The sequence below is a fragment of the Grammomys surdaster genome, unplaced genomic scaffold (genome assembly GCF_004785775.1).
Source record: "Grammomys surdaster isolate TR1022 unplaced genomic scaffold, NIH_TR_1.0 126185, whole genome shotgun sequence".
NCBI classification, from domain to species: Eukaryota; Metazoa; Chordata; class Mammalia; order Rodentia; family Muridae; genus Grammomys; species Grammomys surdaster.
The window spans coordinates 6,147,544-6,165,728 of record NW_021620991.1 but is presented as its reverse complement, the minus strand read 5'-3'; the positions used below and the strand labels follow the sequence as shown (position 1 = coordinate 6,165,728).

General features: G+C 47.2%; 1 protein-coding gene and 1 non-coding gene across 3 annotated transcripts in view; one reads left to right on the top strand and one right to left on the bottom strand.

Moving 5' to 3' along the window:
* Positions 1-14,678: 14,678 nt before the first annotated feature.
* LOC114612922 lies at positions 14,679-14,787 on the bottom strand. Its single transcript, XR_003710107.1, has one exon. It is a non-coding gene; the product is annotated as a U6 spliceosomal RNA (small nuclear RNA).
* A 1,732-nt stretch (positions 14,788-16,519) lies between these two features.
* The window catches only part of Ctnnbip1 (catenin beta interacting protein 1), a 48,572-nt gene continuing 46,906 nt past the window's right edge, over positions 16,520-18,185 (top strand). Inside the window, exon 1 of one of the 2 annotated variants that reach the window (XM_028757900.1) lies at positions 16,520-16,608. The gene's annotated coding sequence lies outside the window, so the exon portion shown is untranslated. The remainder of the gene's footprint in view (positions 16,609-18,185) is intronic. The other variant, XM_028757899.1, reaches the window with a different exon arrangement.

Here is an 18,185-nt window from a genome sequence, read left to right as displayed (position 1 = left end):
TCAGTGGGTAAAGGTAGTTGCCGCGCACGTGAGACAGCCTGAGTTTGGTTCTGAGACCAAACCCACAGCCATGCCCTCTGACCTCCACCTGCGTGCTATGGTGCTCATGCCCACACGTACATCTGGTACACACATAAGAGTAATAACACGGTTTTATTACATCAGTGCGGGTTTAGATGAGCAAGGGTAGCATCATGTAGTTCTCTCTTTTTTAATGATAAAGTTAAAAGGGCTGAGGAGGTAGCTCAGGTGCAGAGTGCTTGCCTAGCATGCATAGAGCCCTGGGTTCTTTCCCAGCAGTGCATAAACCCCCGTATAGTGTCTTAACACACCTGTGATCCTGGCCTCAGGAAGTGGAGCTCGGAGGAACAGAAGTTCAAGGTCATCCTCTGCTATGTTGCAAGTTTGAGGCTAGCCTGGGCTACGTGAAGCCCTGTTTCAAAAGTTAATAAATATCAGAATGAAAAAAAAAGATCTCTATTAGTATCATAGTTTTCTGGGTTCTTAGAAACATTCAAATGTGGACTTAAGTGAAAAATGCACGTATGTTGTAAAGAACAGTGTAAGCCTCAACAGGTGATCTGTGAGGTTTTATAACTGTTGAGGCTTTTTAACTTTATCTTCATCCAATCTGATAAAATATGCATCTCTGTAACAGATTAACTGTGGGGCTGAAGAAATGGTTCCGCTGCTAAAGGTTAGGCTTACAACCAAAAATATAAGATAGTAAATTGTGGCCAGGCAGTAGTAGGCAGTGCCTGTTAATCCCAGTACTCAGAAGGCAGAGGCAGGTGGACCTCTGAGTTTGAGGCCAGCCTGGTCTACAGAGAGACAGGAATATTACACAGAGAAACTCTGTTTCAAAAAAAAAAAAAGAAAGAAAAGAAACAAAAAAGGAAGGAAGAAAGAAAAGATGCTCATTGTGGCCGGAGAGCTGGTTTGATTAAGAGCACTTCCTGCTGTTGCAGATGATCTGAGTTTAGTTCCCAGCAGCCACATGGTGGCTCTCAACTGGGACTCCAGTTGCAGGGCATCTGATGTTCTCTACTTGTCTACAAAGGCTCCTGCAAACACATAAACTCATCCAAGTATACATATATGTGGTCAATAAATACATACAATTTAAAGAAAGATACTAAGTTACTAAACTGGCCGTGATGGGGAGGCAGGAGGATCGTTATGGCTTCGAGGCCAGCATGATTTACATATCGAGGCTCAGGATAGCCAGAACTACATAGATAGGCCATGTCTCAATAAAAACAACAGCGTGTGTGTGTGTGTGTGTGTGTGTGTGTGTGTGTGCAGGTGTGAACGAGTGGTGGACTGAGGGTTGGGAGTAGAGAATTCAGGGTAGGAGGGAGGTGGAGCTCATAGGTAAATACATGCCCGGCATGTGTGAGCTCTGGAGATTGATCCCCAGGACCATTAAATTCTTTCCATTCAAAAATCTTCAGAAGAGCGTGTGTGTGTGTGTGTGTGTGTGTGTGTGTACATGCACACTGGTCCTGGCCTCTTTTTCCTCTTTATTTTTTTTATTAATTAATTAATTTATTTTATTTATGAGTATGCTGTAGATATCTTCAGACACACCAGAAGAGGGCATCAGATCCCATTACAGATGGTTGTGAGCCACCATGTGGTTGCTGGGATTTGAACTCAGGACCTCTGGAAGAGCAGTCAGAGCTCTTAACCACTGAGCCATCTCTCCAGCCCTCCTCTTTATTTTTTAAGTTTGTGTATGTATGTGTGTGCATGCACTCTCCTGTCATGGCACACACATGGAGGTCGAGGACTACGGTAGTCAGTTCTTCCACTATGTGGGTTTCAGCTTAACCTTAGGTCATCGGGCTTGAGGGCCAAATGCCTTACCTGTGGAGGCATCTTTCTGGATCTGACTTGAGGGTTTTTCTGTAGCCCAGGCTGACCTCAGTGATCTAGGGGCTTGCGCCTCTGGATTGCTGTGATTACAGGTTTATACCTAGTTTTTCTCCTACTTGTCAAGGGCCCGCTATACACTCTAAATATTCTGTGAAGAACTGCTTGGAAGTTGCAGCATGAAGAATCGTGTGGGGTCTAGGGGGATGGTTCAGTGGAAAAGTGTGCTTGCTGTGCATTCATGAGAACCTGGGTGTGGTTCCACAGCATGCACACACACACACAAATGGGTGTGGCTGTGCAAGTCTGGAACTCAGTGCTGTTGGGAACAGAGACAGAAGGTTCATTGGGCTGCTGGCCACCAGCCTAACTCCAGGTCCATTGCAGTCTTAAGAGTGGTAGAATTGGCTGGAGAGATGGTTCAGCAGCTAAGAGCACTGACTGCTCTTCCAGAGGTCCTGAGTTCAATTCCCAGCAGTGTCATCTGATGCCCTCTTCTGGTATATCTGAAGACAGCTACAGTGTACTCATATACAAAGAGTGACAGAACAGGACACCTGATATCCTCCACATGGGTGTGCACCCTCACACACACGCACATACATCACACACATAAACACAAAACAATGACAGCATAATAAACCAGGCATGTTAGCACACGCCCTCAATCCCTTGACTCTGGAGGTGGGACGAGAGGATTGCTGGGAGTTTAAGGACGGCCTGATTTACAGAGTGAGTTTTGGACCAGCCAGGGCTACATTCAGACCCTGTCTCAAAAAAATAAAGAAAGAAAAATAACACTAGCTTTTAAAAGGGGTCTGGTGAGCCGGGCGGTGGTGGTGCACACCTTTAATCCCAGCACTTGGGAGGCAGAGGCAGAGGCAGGCAGATTTCTGAGTTCGAGGCCAGCCTGGTCTACAGAGTGAGTCCCAGGACAACCAGGACTACACAGAGAAACTCTGTCTCGGAAAACCAAAAAAAAAAAAAAAAAAAAAAAAGGGTCTGGTGAGATGGCTCAAAGAGTAAGTACGGGTGCTTGCTGAGTAAAAACCTCAAGCCCTGGATCCCACAAAGGAAGAAGAGAACCAATCCTCTGCCACACAGTGGTACCATTGTGTCTGGCTTAATTCAGGGGCATGTGTGTTGAGAGTGTAGACCTCTGGAGGGGTAGGAAGTAAAAGGCTCAGGAGACACTGGAGGACCCAGTGTGGGAAACAGCGCACAGCTCTGTTCCTCCTGTGGTTCCCTTTCCTGCAGTTCCTCTGTTCCATTTCCTCTTAATGATGCAAATGAACTTTTAAGAGACCTTGTAATGGCCTGATGAAAGAGTGTGAATGGGCTTGTGGGAACTAGAGTGTTAATACTTGAGTCTGTCTCAGCAGGGCATCACTGGCACCAGAATGGGAAGGCAAATTAAAACTCGTTCCTTTATCTTTTCCAGACCCCACAACCCCTTTAGCTTTCGGCTTCTGCATTGCCCTGCTCTGAAAAGAAAAAGAATGGAAATAGCCAGCACCAAGTTGTTTTAAAAAGTAGGTGTCACCTGTATGCACGCTTGGAGCCTCCCTGCCTCCTTCCCGAGAACCTCCCTCTCTTTCCTAAAGGCTTTTCGGCTCATTAGTGAAATAAGCGTCCCTTTCTATTCTGCCTGTACTTAGCCACCAATTAGTCAGACGAGCAGAAATGCTCCCCCGCTGCGGACTGTGCTGGGGGCATTAAGAGCCTGACACTGCTTTGCTAGTGCTAGCTACTTTTAAAGCCCTTTTATCTCCCAGGAAAGGGCCTCAATGGGTTTGGTCTCCCTCCCCAACCCCCCACCCCCACCCCCAGCCCGTAGCTATTTCAATCTAACTACTCATTAAAGTCAATTTAAGATATTACCAAAACCTTTAGACTCTTTACGTGAATCACCTCCACTTGAATCCAGTTAAAAATATCTCACTTTCACAGCTCAAGAGGACCCCCGCACCCCCCACCCTCCCCCGTCTCCACCAGCCTCAGCCCCCAACAAAAACATTGACATCCAACCAGCCCGGCTGCTTATTAAACCGAGCTATCTAGGCCTGGTGTTACATACCTATACTCCGTAGCTCCCAAGGAAGAGGCGCACGCACCGTGAGTTCCAGGCCAGCCTGGACTCTATGGAAGACCTGTCTCAAAACAAACCAGGCAGAGAGGCTGGAGGGATGGCTCAGCAGTCAACTGCGCTTGTTCTTGTAGAGAATCCAGGTTCAGTTCTCAGCACCACCTGGTTGTTCCCAGCTATATTTAACTTTGGTTCCGGGAGATCTGATGCCCTCTCTGGCCTCTTCAGGCACCAAGCATATACACAGTGCACACAGGCAAAACATACACATAAACTAAAAATGAATAAATCTTGAAAAAAAAGTGAAAGATTTTATTTTACCACCAAATAAATTCTGTCACCACATACACCAGGTATGGTGGCACATGCCTGTTAAGTCCCAGCATTTGGGCAGTGGAGGCAGGAGAATCAGAAGTTAGGGGTGGGGCTGTTGTCCTTGACTACAGAGAGGAATTGGGAGTTCAAGGTGATTCCTTGACCACACGGTGAGTTCAAAACACCTTAGACACAGGAGACCCTGTCTTAAATTGTTTTTGAAATTCTATTTTGTGTGAGTGTGTTGGCTGGGAGGTATACTTGAGCCACAGCGTGCTGTCAGAGCTCAGAGAATAGCTCACAGGGTTAGGTTCTCCCCCTCCACTGTGTGGATCTGAGGATTGAACCAGTTTGTCAGACTTGGTGGGGTGTACCTTTAACCAATGACCCATTTCTACAGCCCTACCCTACTTCCTCCGTGGTCTTAGAAAACAACAACAGGGCTGGAGAGATGGCTCAGCGGTTAAGAGCACTGACTGCATTTCCAGAGGTCCTGAGTTCCATTCCCAGCACCCACACAGTGGCTCATAACCATCTATAATGAGTTATGGTGCCCTCTTCTGGTGTGTCAGCATACATACAGGAAGAACATTGTATACATAATAAATAAGTAAACCTTTAAAACAACAACAAAAACAATAGACAGTCCCTTGGTCATTGTTGCTTTGAGATACTTCTGTATCACTCAGTATTGTTTTTCATACCTCCCTCCCTTGGGTGGAGTGTGCTTCCTTGCCTCATAGTTTGGGGCCTGGCCATGAGACAGTTGGCCACTGGAATGTTTGTGGTTGAAGCTCCAGGAGGGAGCTTCAGTGAGCTTCCACTGTTGCTCTGACTTTACCATCATTCATCGTTGAAGAAAAATATGGCTGACTAGCCCCTGGGCTACCAGAGACATGTGGAGTAATCCCAGTCTGGTCTGCACCTGAACCCTGTTGATCCAGTCCAACCAGGCAGAGGAAGTGGCTAGACCACAGCCTAAAGCCTGACAGTCTTAGCCCTTGAGAAAAGAAAGGAGGGAAGGAAAGAACCATAACCAGCAAATTTTGAGGTGATTTGTTATGTTAATTACTCTTCTACTGCTGTGTTACAACATCATGATCGATGAGCCGGGTGGTGGTTGGTGGTGGTGCACACCTTTAATCCCAGCCCTTGGGAGGCAGAGACAGGTGGATTTCTGAGTTCGAGGCCAGCCTGGTCTACAGAGTGAGTTCCAGGACAGCCATGGCTACACAGAGAAACCCTGTCTTGAAAAACCAACCAACCAACCAAACAAACAAACAAAACATCATGACTGAACTGGGTAGTGGTGGTGCAAGTCTTTAACCCCAGCACTTGGGAGGCAGAGGCAGGTGGGTCTCTGAGTTCAAGGCCAGCCTGGTCTACAGAGTGAGTTCCAGGATAGCCAGGGATACACAGAGAAACTCTCTCTTGAAAGCAAACAAATAGAAAACCACCATGACCAATACAACTTAAAGAAGGAAGGGTCTATTTGGGGCTTCCAGTTCCAGAGGGCTAGAGTCTCTGATGATGCAGCAAAAACAGCAGGTGGAAGTCAGAGCCAAGGAGCTAACAGCCTCCCTTCCCCCACCCCCCGCCAAGATTTGTTTTTATATGTATGAGTGTTTTATCTGTACATATGTCTGTGTATTCCTAGAGACTCCCGAGGAAACAAGAAGAATGCATTAGATCCCCCAGCATAGAGATACAGGCAATTATTAGCCACCATATGAGTACTGGGAATTGCAGCCAATGTTTTAACCACTAAATCCAGCCCTGGGAGCTTACATTTGAACCAGAAACAGGAGGCAGAGAACACCCTGGGGATAACAGAAAGCTTTTGGAACCTCAAGGGCCACTCTCAATGACATATCTCCTCTAACAAGGCTACAACCTGTTCCTTCCCAAACAGTTCCACCGTCTGGGACCAAGCTTTCTAATGCCTGAGCCTGTGGAAGCCATTCTCATGGGAACAGCACATTTGTTACACAGTATTGTTTCATTGCGGCCCATTCTTCTTACCATAGTCCTAGTGGTGTGGGGGTAGAGGGTGGTGGGGTTGAACCTTGACCCTTATACTTGCTGTACCCACAAGCTACCACTCAGCTAGACGCCTAGTCTTCATCGTTATCTGTTCATGTATAAATCTTATGATGTCATATCCTTATTCAACCCCCCTGCCTTTGTTACTGTTCTATTATCATGACAAAATACCACCACCAAGGCAAGTTACAAAGAAAGTGTTTACTTTGGGTCTCAGAGGGTGAGAGTCCAGAACAGCAGGGCAGCAGGCAGGTAGTCATGGTGATGGAGCTACAGCTGCGATATTACCTCTTGGTTGACAGGCATGAGGTAGGGCGCTAACTGTGAATGATGTGGGCTTTTGAATCCTCAAAGGCCACCCCTAGTGACACACCTCCTCCAACAAGGCCATACCTCCTAATCCTTCCTGAACGATTCCCCCCAACTGGGAATCAAGCAATCAAATGTTTAAGCCTGGGGTGGGGGTGGGGGCAGGCATTCTTTTTTGTTTGTTTTGTTTTTGTTTGTTTTTTTGTTTTTCGAGACAGGGTTTCTCTGTGTAGCCCTGGCTGTCCTGGAACTCACTCTGTAGACCAGGCTGGCCTCGAACTCAGAAATCCGCCTGTCTCTGCCTCCCAAGTGCTGGGATTAAAGGTGTGCTCCACCACCGCCCGGCCAAGGGGGCAGGCATTCTTATCTTAACCACTATATTACCTCAGCAGTCTTCTTTACTGTTGGGATAAAGACCAAAAGTGTAGCTTCTGAAATCCAAAAAGGCCAGGACCTAGCCTGTTTGACCAGCTTCCTTGGTCTCTCTCTCTCTCTCCATCCCTCTACAAACAACCCCCAGCCTTCTCACTTAGTTGTGTGGGCCTGTTGCGTGTTTTTTTTTTTTTTTTTTCTTTCCTCCTCATGATCTTTGCATGGGCTGGAGCCACTGCCTACAGCATGTTTCTCCCTGTTCCTTGCCTAGTTAATTTCCAATTTATAACCTCAGTGTAAACTTTCACGTAAGCTGGATGTAGTGGCGCACACCTTTAATCCCGGCAATTGGGAAGCAGAGGCGAGCAGATCTCTGTGAGTTTGAAGCCAGCTTGATCTACAGAGTGAGTTTCAGGACACTCAGCACTGCAAAGTGAAACCCTGTTTTAAAGAACAACACAAAAGACTTACATTTTCATTAGTTTTTATTTGGGTATTTTGTTTTGCTCTGCTTTGCTTTGTTTTCAGGTGGGGTCTTACATAGCCCAGGCTGCCTGCAAACTTGTTATGTGGTGGAGAGGATGACTTGAATTTTATTCTCCTGCCTCAGCTCCTTTCTTCAGTGCTACCGCACCAGATTCAAGTGTGAACTTAAATGAAGAACCCTAATAGAACCCTGACCCTAACACAAAGTTATAGTCCTACAGAGTTCAGCTTTTAGCACTTAGCTGCAGTTACAAAGAATTGTTCATCATTCATCTGGTTGGCATGTGTCACACCCACCATGAAGGCAAAGACGATGTAAGTGATTTGCAAAAGACACCTGCAAAGGAGATGCCCGGCCTCAGAGGCACGTTAGTTACAGTGATAATGAGAGATGGCTAACTGGCGCTGAGAGAGAATGAACACCGTGGTAAGAGGGATAGCATTAATATCAGGAAAGTTGGCCATGTGGGAAGGTTACACTGGGAGGGAATTGCCTGGGAGTTTCAGGCGGGTGACAGCAGCCCTGGACTATGAAAATACCATCAAAACCATGCCCCGCCTTTTGGTTGTTAACTTTAAAAATAGTGTGAATGGTTTGAAAGACACTATCGTAAGGACCCAGGCTGTGCAGAGGACAAGTGAAACCTGTAAGATTTGATTTTTGAATTGAAATTTTTACCTGGAATCCCCGCCCCTGGGTGGGGAAAGCAGGAAGATGAGGTGTTCAAGCCCATCTCGTGATGTACAGGCTGGCGTAGGAGGACTGTGAGTTCAGGCCTATCTAACAAGGGCTAGGGAGGTGGCTCAGTAGCTCAGAGTTCTTACTGCACTAGCATGAGGACCAGAGTTCAAATCCCCAGCACCCACATAAAAAGTGAGTGTGGCTACAAGGGCCTGTAGCCCCGGTACTGTGATACAAGAAGATCACAGGTTCGCTAACTGCCAGACTCTAAGAAAGCCGTGAGCTTTAGATTCAGAGAGAGACCCTACTTCAGGGAAATAGGGAGGGTGGAGACAGAACAAGATACAAACGTTCCCCTTTGGCTCGTACATGGGCACACATGGTGTACACCCCTACACTTAGGTATGCATACACCATACATACATATAGCACATGCATATGCAAATCTCATCAACATTTCATGCCCTTTCTTTGATATCATAAAAGGAAGCCTGCTGAAGCAAGTTTATTTTAAATTCTACTTTGTCCACGATGTTTTCAAACATAACGAAATTTGTCGTCGTTTTTAAAGGGAAAAAAGTAATAGAAAAAAATGAAATCATCTTTCCCTAGTATCTTGATATATTTCTGTGAGCTCTATATCTTATGTTAATTAAAATGATTTCAAGAGAAGATCCAAGAGTGTAGCTCTCTTTAAAAAAAAATTGCCTGTGTTGGCTCTGATGTTCGTTGCTTAAATAATTAATAATCATGGCTGCCTGTCATGCACCATGTGGGAGCAGAGTGAGCCCTCTCAGATAGCAGCATATGTGCACCATGTACTTCGGCACGTCTGCATAAGCTTCTGTGTGAGGCTCTTCATTAGCGGGCATCAGGGCCAAGATGCGCCACCCTCGGCCTTTAGTGTTTATCAGCCTTAAAAAAAAAACGAGGCCTCTCTGCTTAACCAGCTGGGAAGCCTCTGCTGCCGACGGGAAATAATTTCCCACAAGAATTATAATGAAGAGACAAAGAGGTTAGGTTGTGGGGAAACACAACTACAAAGTTCATTTAGATTGAGCAATCTCTGCTGGACAGAATAAAATCTGGCTGTCACAGTGTGCAAGGTGAGAAGGCAAGGTTAGACCTGAGCCGCATACATCACGGAGAACTCAAGACCAATAGCAAAAGAAGCCTGTGACACAGGAAGGTCTAGTCTAGAGGAGATTTGACGTTTTCTACCATCTTATGAGGGGAGAAAAGCAGAACAAAGCTACAGATAGCGACCAGCTCTGGGACCTGTTCCTCACACTGCTAAGCGGTCCATCCCTCCCTGTGGCCAGGAAGGAGCTGCTTGTCAGTGACGGTCTCAGCCTCTCCGGATACTCTGATAGTCCTGCAGCATCTGCAGGTATGAAATTCAGGTAGCTATGTTCTAGGAGGGGCACAGTGAGTGTTTTAGCACTCACTCACAAGAGAGTGAAGACTGTTTGCTTTTAAGGCTTGTCTTTCTCTTCAGTCCTTAATTGGACAATAACCAGCAGTCAAAAGGTAACACACAAAGTACGTGTAAAGGCAGCGGGCTGAGTGTTTGCATTCAAGGTGAGATCTCATTGCTCTGGAGTGATTACAATGTCCGAAGCTGCACCCGCAGTCTGATCCAGTGCTCTTTTACAAACTCACAGGTCTGCAAACTACTAGCCCCAGGAAAGAGGCAATGACTTCTGTAAACTGATCCTGAGCACATATACCAGGCTTTGTGATGTGATGGTCCCTCCTTATCAAATGCTGTGGAGACCAACGTTCTGGGAGCAGGCTGGCAGCCAGCCAGATGCTCACAGCTGCACCTACCCTACTCAGGACAAAATATGTATATTCACAGATCTACAAAATGCTTTCATCGTCATGTTTAATAATTCCTTGTTATCTCCAAAGGAAAATTGGTTGAGTTTTTGCCAAGGCACAACCAAGGAGGATGGAAGCTGACTGCCAGCCCCTGTCCTCTGTGCATCTGGCCTCCAAATGTCCATCCTCTGAAAAGTTAGAGCCATCCCAAATATAAGCAGGTCTCAGGTGTGGGGATCAGAACAGAAGGCACTTGCTTCACTTAAACATGCACAGCACCTTGCTGCACATCTTAAAGTCTACGGACGGTCTGGAATCAGTCTTCAGATCCCGCCTTGTTTGAGATAGGGTCTTTGTTCAGCTATGCCCACAGCAGGCTAGCTGGCTGTGAGCTTCCAGCGGTCCTCAAGTCTCTGCCTCCTTCTCAGATCCGAGCATTAGCCATGCACTATCTTGTCTGTCTTTAAGGGTTCTGGAGATCAGAACCCAGGTCAGGGCTATAGACTTGTTATATAATCATCCTTAACGCTTTACCCAGCGAGACATCTGTCTAGCTCCTACCCCACCCCCACCCTTATGTGCTGTGCGTGCACTTGTGCTCGTGTAGGACAACTGTGTGGAGTTGATTCCCTCCTTCCATTTACTTATCAAACTTAGCTCATCGGGCTTTGTGTCAAGTACCCACCCTGTCACATCAGTGTTTTTTTTTTGTTGTTGTTTGTTTGTTTTGTTAGTGTTTTTGAAACAGAATCTTACTCCTATAGCCCAGGCTAGCCTGCAGCTCAATATGTAGCTATGAAGTCTAGTTTTGCCTCAAACTCATGGCAACCCTCCTGTCTCAGGCACCTGAGATTACAGGTGTGAGCCACCATGCCCAGCCCAGCTCTGTTTACTATACTTTTTGTTAGTTAATAGTTGTTATGTTTAAATTTTATTATTTAACTTGTCTGTTTGCTTGCTTATTTATTTATTTAGTTAGTTAGTTATTTTGTTTTCTTGAAACAAGAGTTTCTCGAAACAGGGTTTCTCTGTGTAGCCTTGGCTGTCCTGAAATGAGCTCTGCAGACCAGGCTGGTCTTGAACTCACAGATATACACAGATATGTACCTGCCTTTGCTTCCCAAGTGCTCCCAGTCACTACCTGGTGCATTTAAATTTTTTATTTTATTTTATTTTTTTGGTTTTTCGAGACAGGGTTTCTCTGTGTAGCCCTGGCTGTCCTGGAACTCACTCTGTAGCCCAGGCTGGCCTCGAACTCAGAAATCTGCCTGCCTCTGCCTCCCAAGTGCTGGGATTAAAGGCGTGCACCACCACTGCCCGGCCAATTTAAATATTTTTAAAGCTGGTTTACCAACTCCTTTTGTGGCACTGGGGTCAGACTCAGTGCCTGTGCATGCTAGGCAGGTCACCACAGAGGTGTACCTTCAGCCTGTGTTTGTGTTACTTCTTTGTTGCTGTGATAAAGATATCTAACAACAACAACAAAAACTACTTAAGGAAGGGGTTATTTTAACGTGTAGTTTAACAGACCACCATGATGGGGAGGCACAACAGTGGGAGTGGGAGGCGGCTGGTCCCATCACCCCTGCCGTCAGGAAGTAGAGAGATGAATGTTGGTGTCCGGCTTGCTTTCTCTGTGAGTCTGGGACTGCAGCCCGTGGGATAACGCTGCCCACATTTAACTCGCCTCTTCTAGTTAATACCTTGCAGACATGCCCGCAGATGTGTCCTCAGGGTGAGTGTAGACCCTGTCATAGTGACAGTCAGAATTAACCGTCTACGTCAGATTCTAACCTTCATGTTCTGCTTCTGAGTTTGTTTTGAGCTATTTAACTACGGCGTCCATCCCAGCACTGGGCTTGTGTTCTTCCTGCTTCCCAAGGAGGGACTGTCAGAACTGACAAACGTTCCTTACCTCCTAGGTATAGGGTGGAGCCAGAGCTAATCTAAAGTCATTCTGCTGCCTAGAGATGCCTATTGCCCAACTCGGAACTCACGGGGGTAATTCAGAGGCTGACGTATGCTGATAAATCTACTGCGATTTTGAACCATAAACACAATAGAGAGAGGGCTCAGGGTTAAGAGCACTGGCTGTTCTTGCAGAAGATCAGGGTTGGCTTCCCAGCACCCACATGGCAGGCAGTTCACAGTCATTTGTAATTTCAGTTTCCAGGGATCCAGTGCTCTCTTTTGGGATCTGAGGGCACCACATGTACATGGTGATCAGACACACATTCAGGCCAACAGTCATACACATAAAACCAAATAATCAAATCTGTAAAAATTACATATGAAAACTCGGGAAAACTCAGAAGCAGCCATTCTTCTCGCCAGCACGTCTAGTCCGCACTCCCGCTCAGTCCTTAAGCGCGTCTTTACAGGAACATGACCCACACTCTTACATCTTGACTAGCAAGCAACACCAACAGTTTTTATTGATTTGTGAAACATGAATATTTACATAAAAAACACTGTGCGCATGTGTTTTTGCATCAGTGTGTTCACTGGGAACCTGAAGGACCCACTGGTGAGCTGTATTGGCAAATATTTGTTGAGTTTTTGCTTCAGGTACAGTAGCCTTCTGGATACTGTTGGAGATCCAGTCATGAATAAGGCATATTTATGGCCTTTGAGGACTCATAATCTTATAACCGCCGTGTCACTCTGTGGGACCCGCCACGGCGGTGGAAGCCCCTCTGGGGCCCCACCGCTGTGGCGGCCTTTTTAAATTTTCCCCACATCACTCAGTTATGACTAAGGTACAGTTTGTGGAATCAAGAGTAAGGAGCTATCTGAGCATTTCAGGATGTAAGCATACTTTTTTTTTTTTATTGGATATTTTATTTACATTTCAGATGTTATTCCCTTTCTCCATTTCCCTCTTACCCAGAAACCTCCTATCCCATCCCCTCTCCTCCTGCTTCTATGAAGATGTGCCCCCACCCACCCACCTACTCCCACCTCTCCACCCTCGAATTCTCCCACACTGGGGCATCCGGCCTTTATGGGACCAAGGACTTCTTCTCCCACCTATGCCCAACAAGGCCATCCTCCCCAACATATACCATAAGCATAGTGTTTTAAAATGTCTACTGCAAGAGTCGGGGAGGTTGGTAGTTGAATCCCCAGCACCCACATAAAAGCTTATAATCAAAGAGCTGAGTAGGCAGAGCCCCGGGGCTTCCCAGTCTAGCCAGTCTAGCCTTAATTAATTAAAAAAATATTTTTAACAAGTTTGAATGGAGGTACTCTGCATGGATGGATAATGCTGCTCCGAGAAGCTATAAACGTCTTTAAACAAAAATCCCAGTGTCAGGTATGGATCTCTCTCTGTGAGCTGGTGGCCAGGGAGCCACAGAGGCTCCAAAACAATGGAGGCACCATTGCATGGTATTGCTCTTGATTGCCCACACGCTGCCTTGCTGAAGACACCACACACTTGGGATACTGCACACAAGCAAATCGAAGTGAAACCAAGCTAGTAGCTTTCTCCCTTAAGGCAGGCTGCCTGACAAGAAAACTCATCAAGAGGCTGAAGAGATGGCTCAGTGGTTAAGAACACTGGCTGCTCTTCCAGAGCACCTACATGGCACCTCACAACTGTCTGTAACTCCAGTTCCAGGGGGGTCCAACACCCTCATACACGAAGGCAAGATACCAATACATATGAAATAAAGATAAATAAATCATTAAGAGAAATAAAAAAAACTCAAAGTGTTTCTCAGCTTCAGGATCAATGAGAAAAACTCAAAAAACAAACAAACAAACAAAAATAAAAACAAAACACACAAAAAAATAGAATAAGGTGAAAAAGAAAAGTGGAAGATACCAGACTTTGTCTTTGACTTCGACACAGATGTATACATACAACCAACATGCACACATATAACTGTTGTGTAGTAGTTTCTCCTAAGATGAAAACCTTTGAAGGAAGCTCGTTTAGACACTAATGTTAAAGGGAAGTCAAAGTGACTGTATTTTTTTTTTTAAGGGAAGATCAAACATTCCATCCTACAGCTAAACTCATTAAGCTCAGGAGGTAGACAATTCAATGGCTTCAGGAAGTTCCTGAAATTGACCAGATTCACTAGACCCCTCCCTTCCCAAGCATATGTTGGCAATAAAGCCAGCTGAGCTGCCTAGAAGAGGCATGGACCAACTGAGCCGCAGGGCAAAAACATTTTCCAACTGGTTGAGCTGCCTATGGACTGTGCAGTGTGTTTCAGGTTTCCAGGTTTTGTGAGCTGTCACTCATGCTGGGGTGGGTTTTGGTGACACAGCTGTCTTTGAGTCATTTCTGATCCTGTAACTTTACCCATACTTCTGTAAGTCACACCAATAAAATTCATTGGTTTACCAAGTTGGATTTTGGTAGAGTTTTGGTCTGCAGTTGGCTCCCTGTCTGAGGTGAGTAGATGTTTGTTCTCCCCAGGAGTAGTCAGACAACAACAATACACAAAAGTTTACTGTATTTTTAAGGTTTTAGTTTTTATCATTTAAATATTTATTTATTTATTTATTTATTTATTTAGATTTTTCGAGACAGGGTTTCTCTGTGTAGCCCTGGCTGTCCTGGAACTCACTCTGTAGACCAGGCTGGCCTCGAACTCAGAAATCCGTCTGCCTTTTCCTTCCAAGTGCTGGGATTAAAGGTGTGCGCCACCACTGCCCAGCTAAAACTTTATTTTTAATATGGAATGCTTCATAGATCTGTGTGTCATCCTTGTGCGAGGGCCCATGCTAAGTAACTTCTGTATTGTTTCAATTTTAGTATGTATGCTCCCAGGATGAGTACCATTTCTAGTTTTTAAATTTATTCAATTAATTTATATGTGTGGATGCCTGTTGTATGTAAACCATAGGTAGGTGCCATGGACACTAGCAAAGAGTATTTTTTTCCCCCTTCCCTTCTTCCTCTTGCTCCAGCCCCACTCACTCTGGCCCAAAGCCTTCATGTATGAGAGTGTTTTTATTTATTTATTATATGTAAGTATTCTGTAGCTGTCTTCAGACACACCAAAAGAGAACATCAGATCTCATTACAGATAGTTGTGAGCCACCATTTGTTAGCTGGGATTTGAGCTCATGGCCTCTGGAAGAGCTGTCAGTGGTCTTAACCCTGAGTCATCTTACCAGCTCTAGCAGAAAGTATTGAATCCTCTAGAACTGGAATTTCAGTCACTTGTGGGCTACCAGATGTGGGTGCTTGGAGCCAAATCCAGATCCTCTGTGAGAGCAGCTAGTGCTCCTAACCACTGACCCATCTTTTCCACACTTAATTTTTATATTTTTAAAACCATATGCATATGGGTGCGGCTTCGAGCATGTGAATGCAGTGCTCACTGACAGCAGAAGAGGGCATCGGATCCCCTGGAGCTGAGTTAAGATGGCTTGTGAGCCATTTGAAGTGGATACTAGGAATCAAACTTGGGTCTTAACTCCTGAGCCATCTCTTCAGCCCCCGATTTTATCCCCCTCCCCTTAGGGTACATCAAATGTGAAATAAAGAGCAGACACTGAAAGGTGGAGAAGGGGTAACTGAACCGAGTCAGGACTCTGTAACAGTAAGCTCAACTCCTGGAAACCTGGGGTCGGGCCAATAAATGACACAGCTAAGAGATCTTGCTGCTTTTGTAGAGGATCAGAATTCAGTTCCCAGTCCCACACGGTTGCTCACAACCGTCTGTAATTCATTTCTGGGAATCCAATGCCAAGGCATCAGACATACATGTGGTACACATACATACATGCAGGCACACACAGAAATATTTCAAAAATATATTGGAAATGAGACCACACTTAAGCATTCATGTCTCTTTAAACGGATGTCAAATACTAAAAGCAATTAGTATTTTGGTGAAAGTGAACAATTTTTCCCTTTCAACCTCTCCAGATACAGCAAGACTGCCTGTAGAAACATTTTAATTACAGAGGCCCTGGGCACTCCGGGCTTCACAGACCCCAGACTAGGCCCCAAATTCAAAAGCAGACCTAACTGTTCCAAGATACCACGCCCCTAAAGAGTCTGCAACCTCTTCCATTTCAGATTCTTTCCTGGGTTCTGGGTCAAGTGGCCTCAGTGAAGATTCTACCCTATATGACCCCTCTCTCCCGCCTCTCCTGCTCCTCTCCTGGCTTCTCAGTACAGACTGAGCCCCTACCCACCCACCGCGAGACCCCGCCCATGAGCCACTGGTCCCGCCCTCAACCCGAGATGGCCAATGAGTTGTCCTTCTCGCTCAGAGGCTCAGGGCTCCGCCCTCCAGCAGGCAGCCCGCCCCAAAGGTGTGATAACCAATGCCTGTTCCTCTCCTGTCCTGGGGCTCCACCCCTTCGGGCCCCGCCCCTCCGGGCACCTCCCTCTGGGGCGGGGCCGGCGCCGCGCCTCCGCCGCGCGCGCGGAGCCCGATGCCGCCCCCTCCGCCGGTCCCTCCTCCGGCAGCCTGGCGCCTCCCTCCCTCCCCGCCGCGGTGACTCACGGAGAGGCGGAGGCTGAGGCGGCCGCTCCTGGTGCTGCTGCCGCCGCCGCAGCTGCTTCTCCGGCTGAGCGCGCCCCGGAACAGGCCGCCGCGCTCCGGACCCGCAGCCCCCGACGCCGCGCGTTCGGGCGGCCCAGGTAAGCGCGAGGCCGGGCCGCGACCGCAGCACGGGGCCGGCGCGGCGCCGGGACGCGGGGGAGCCGCTGGCCCTTTGTCTCCCGGGGAGGGGCCGCGGAAGGCACCTTCGACCCCGCCGAGACCCACCGGGCCGGCCCCGCTGGCGCGGCGCCCTGGGCCTGGACCGGTCGTCCCCACCACACCCGTCGCTGCTGCCTCCCGCCGCAGACCACCCTGCTGCCTTCCTCCCTTTCTCTTGGGGGTCTCCTCCACAGGTGTCCCAGTTGCTCACCCCTCTGGACCCGCGTGCTTGTCATCGTCGGTCCACCCTCCTGGTCCCATTACCCTGTCTCTTCCTCACCTTACCGCACCTCTTTCCTAGCATCCTGACTCTCCATGTTTCCCTTACTAGATGCTGCCAAGGTCTGTCTGCCCAGCTGCCCTTCCTCCCTCTCTAGTTTGAATGCACCGCCCGCTCCCCCAGTTCCACCTCTCCCTGGTGTTTATGGAAGGTACATGTGAGACACACATGTCTCACCTTCGCAGGGGACTTGGGAACGTGAGCCTGCAAATTAACCACTCGGACCTCCAAACTGCACGTAGCTCCTCCTTTTTGCCACCCCAATATCAAGGTTGCACTTCCCTTTTTCTTGAGCCTGGAGTTCTGGCCACTCGACCTGCTGAGGGCCTGCAGCCTATGCTTGCTTCGGTGTGTGGAACTTGTCTGAGGAGTAACTCTGTCGGTTACCTCGTGGGAAGGCCCAAGCGGATCAAGAGTTTTATGAATCATGAGACTGTGCGGCTTGCAGCACTTCCCATCTGAGGGTCTAACTATGCCCTAGCTATTAATTATTCTGTCTCCTGTCACTTGCAGATCCTAAGGAAGTGTGGCTAGAGAACTGCTGGGTATATTGAGGCACAGTATGTTGGTATAGGAGCTGGAGGCAAGTCAGTTTTTCTTGAGGTTTACTTCTCAAGTGGCCTCTGGCTTCTTGTCTTCTGGCTCCCTCCACCACTGGGCTCTTGGTCCTGGCTGGCAACCCTGTGCTAACTGATGTCTTCTGCCATTAAGGTGTCCAGAGAGGCCAGCACTTCCTTGGATTCAAAGCAGGACTTTGAATCACAAATAAAGGTGCCAACTGTTAAGTGCCAGTGTCTCATTTATGGCTTCCTGGTAGAGCCAGTGTGGTCTGTGTGGACAGAAGTTACTTCTATGAGTCGGAGATCTAGCCATTCGTGCCTTCCATGCTCTGGGGCTTAAGTAGTCCTTACCTTGTGAAAGATGCCAGTCCTTGAAGGAAAGAGCACAGATAATAAATGCGTGAAGAAATAAGTGGCTGAAACCGTTAGGTGCTGTGAAGGGGCCGGAACACTAAGAATCCATAACCTGGATGTGGTGGCTCAGCTTTTGTGAGGTGGAGCAAGAGGTCATCATGGGCTACATGAGACTCTCTCAAAAAAAGGGGGGGGGAAGGGAGGGTCTGTAGGTGAAAAGAATGTATTTTGTAGGGCGTGGTACATTATCCAAAAGAGTTAGAGGCCATTAGAGTGAATTGAGCAGAACGATATTAACATATGGTCTAAGTTTTAAAAGATT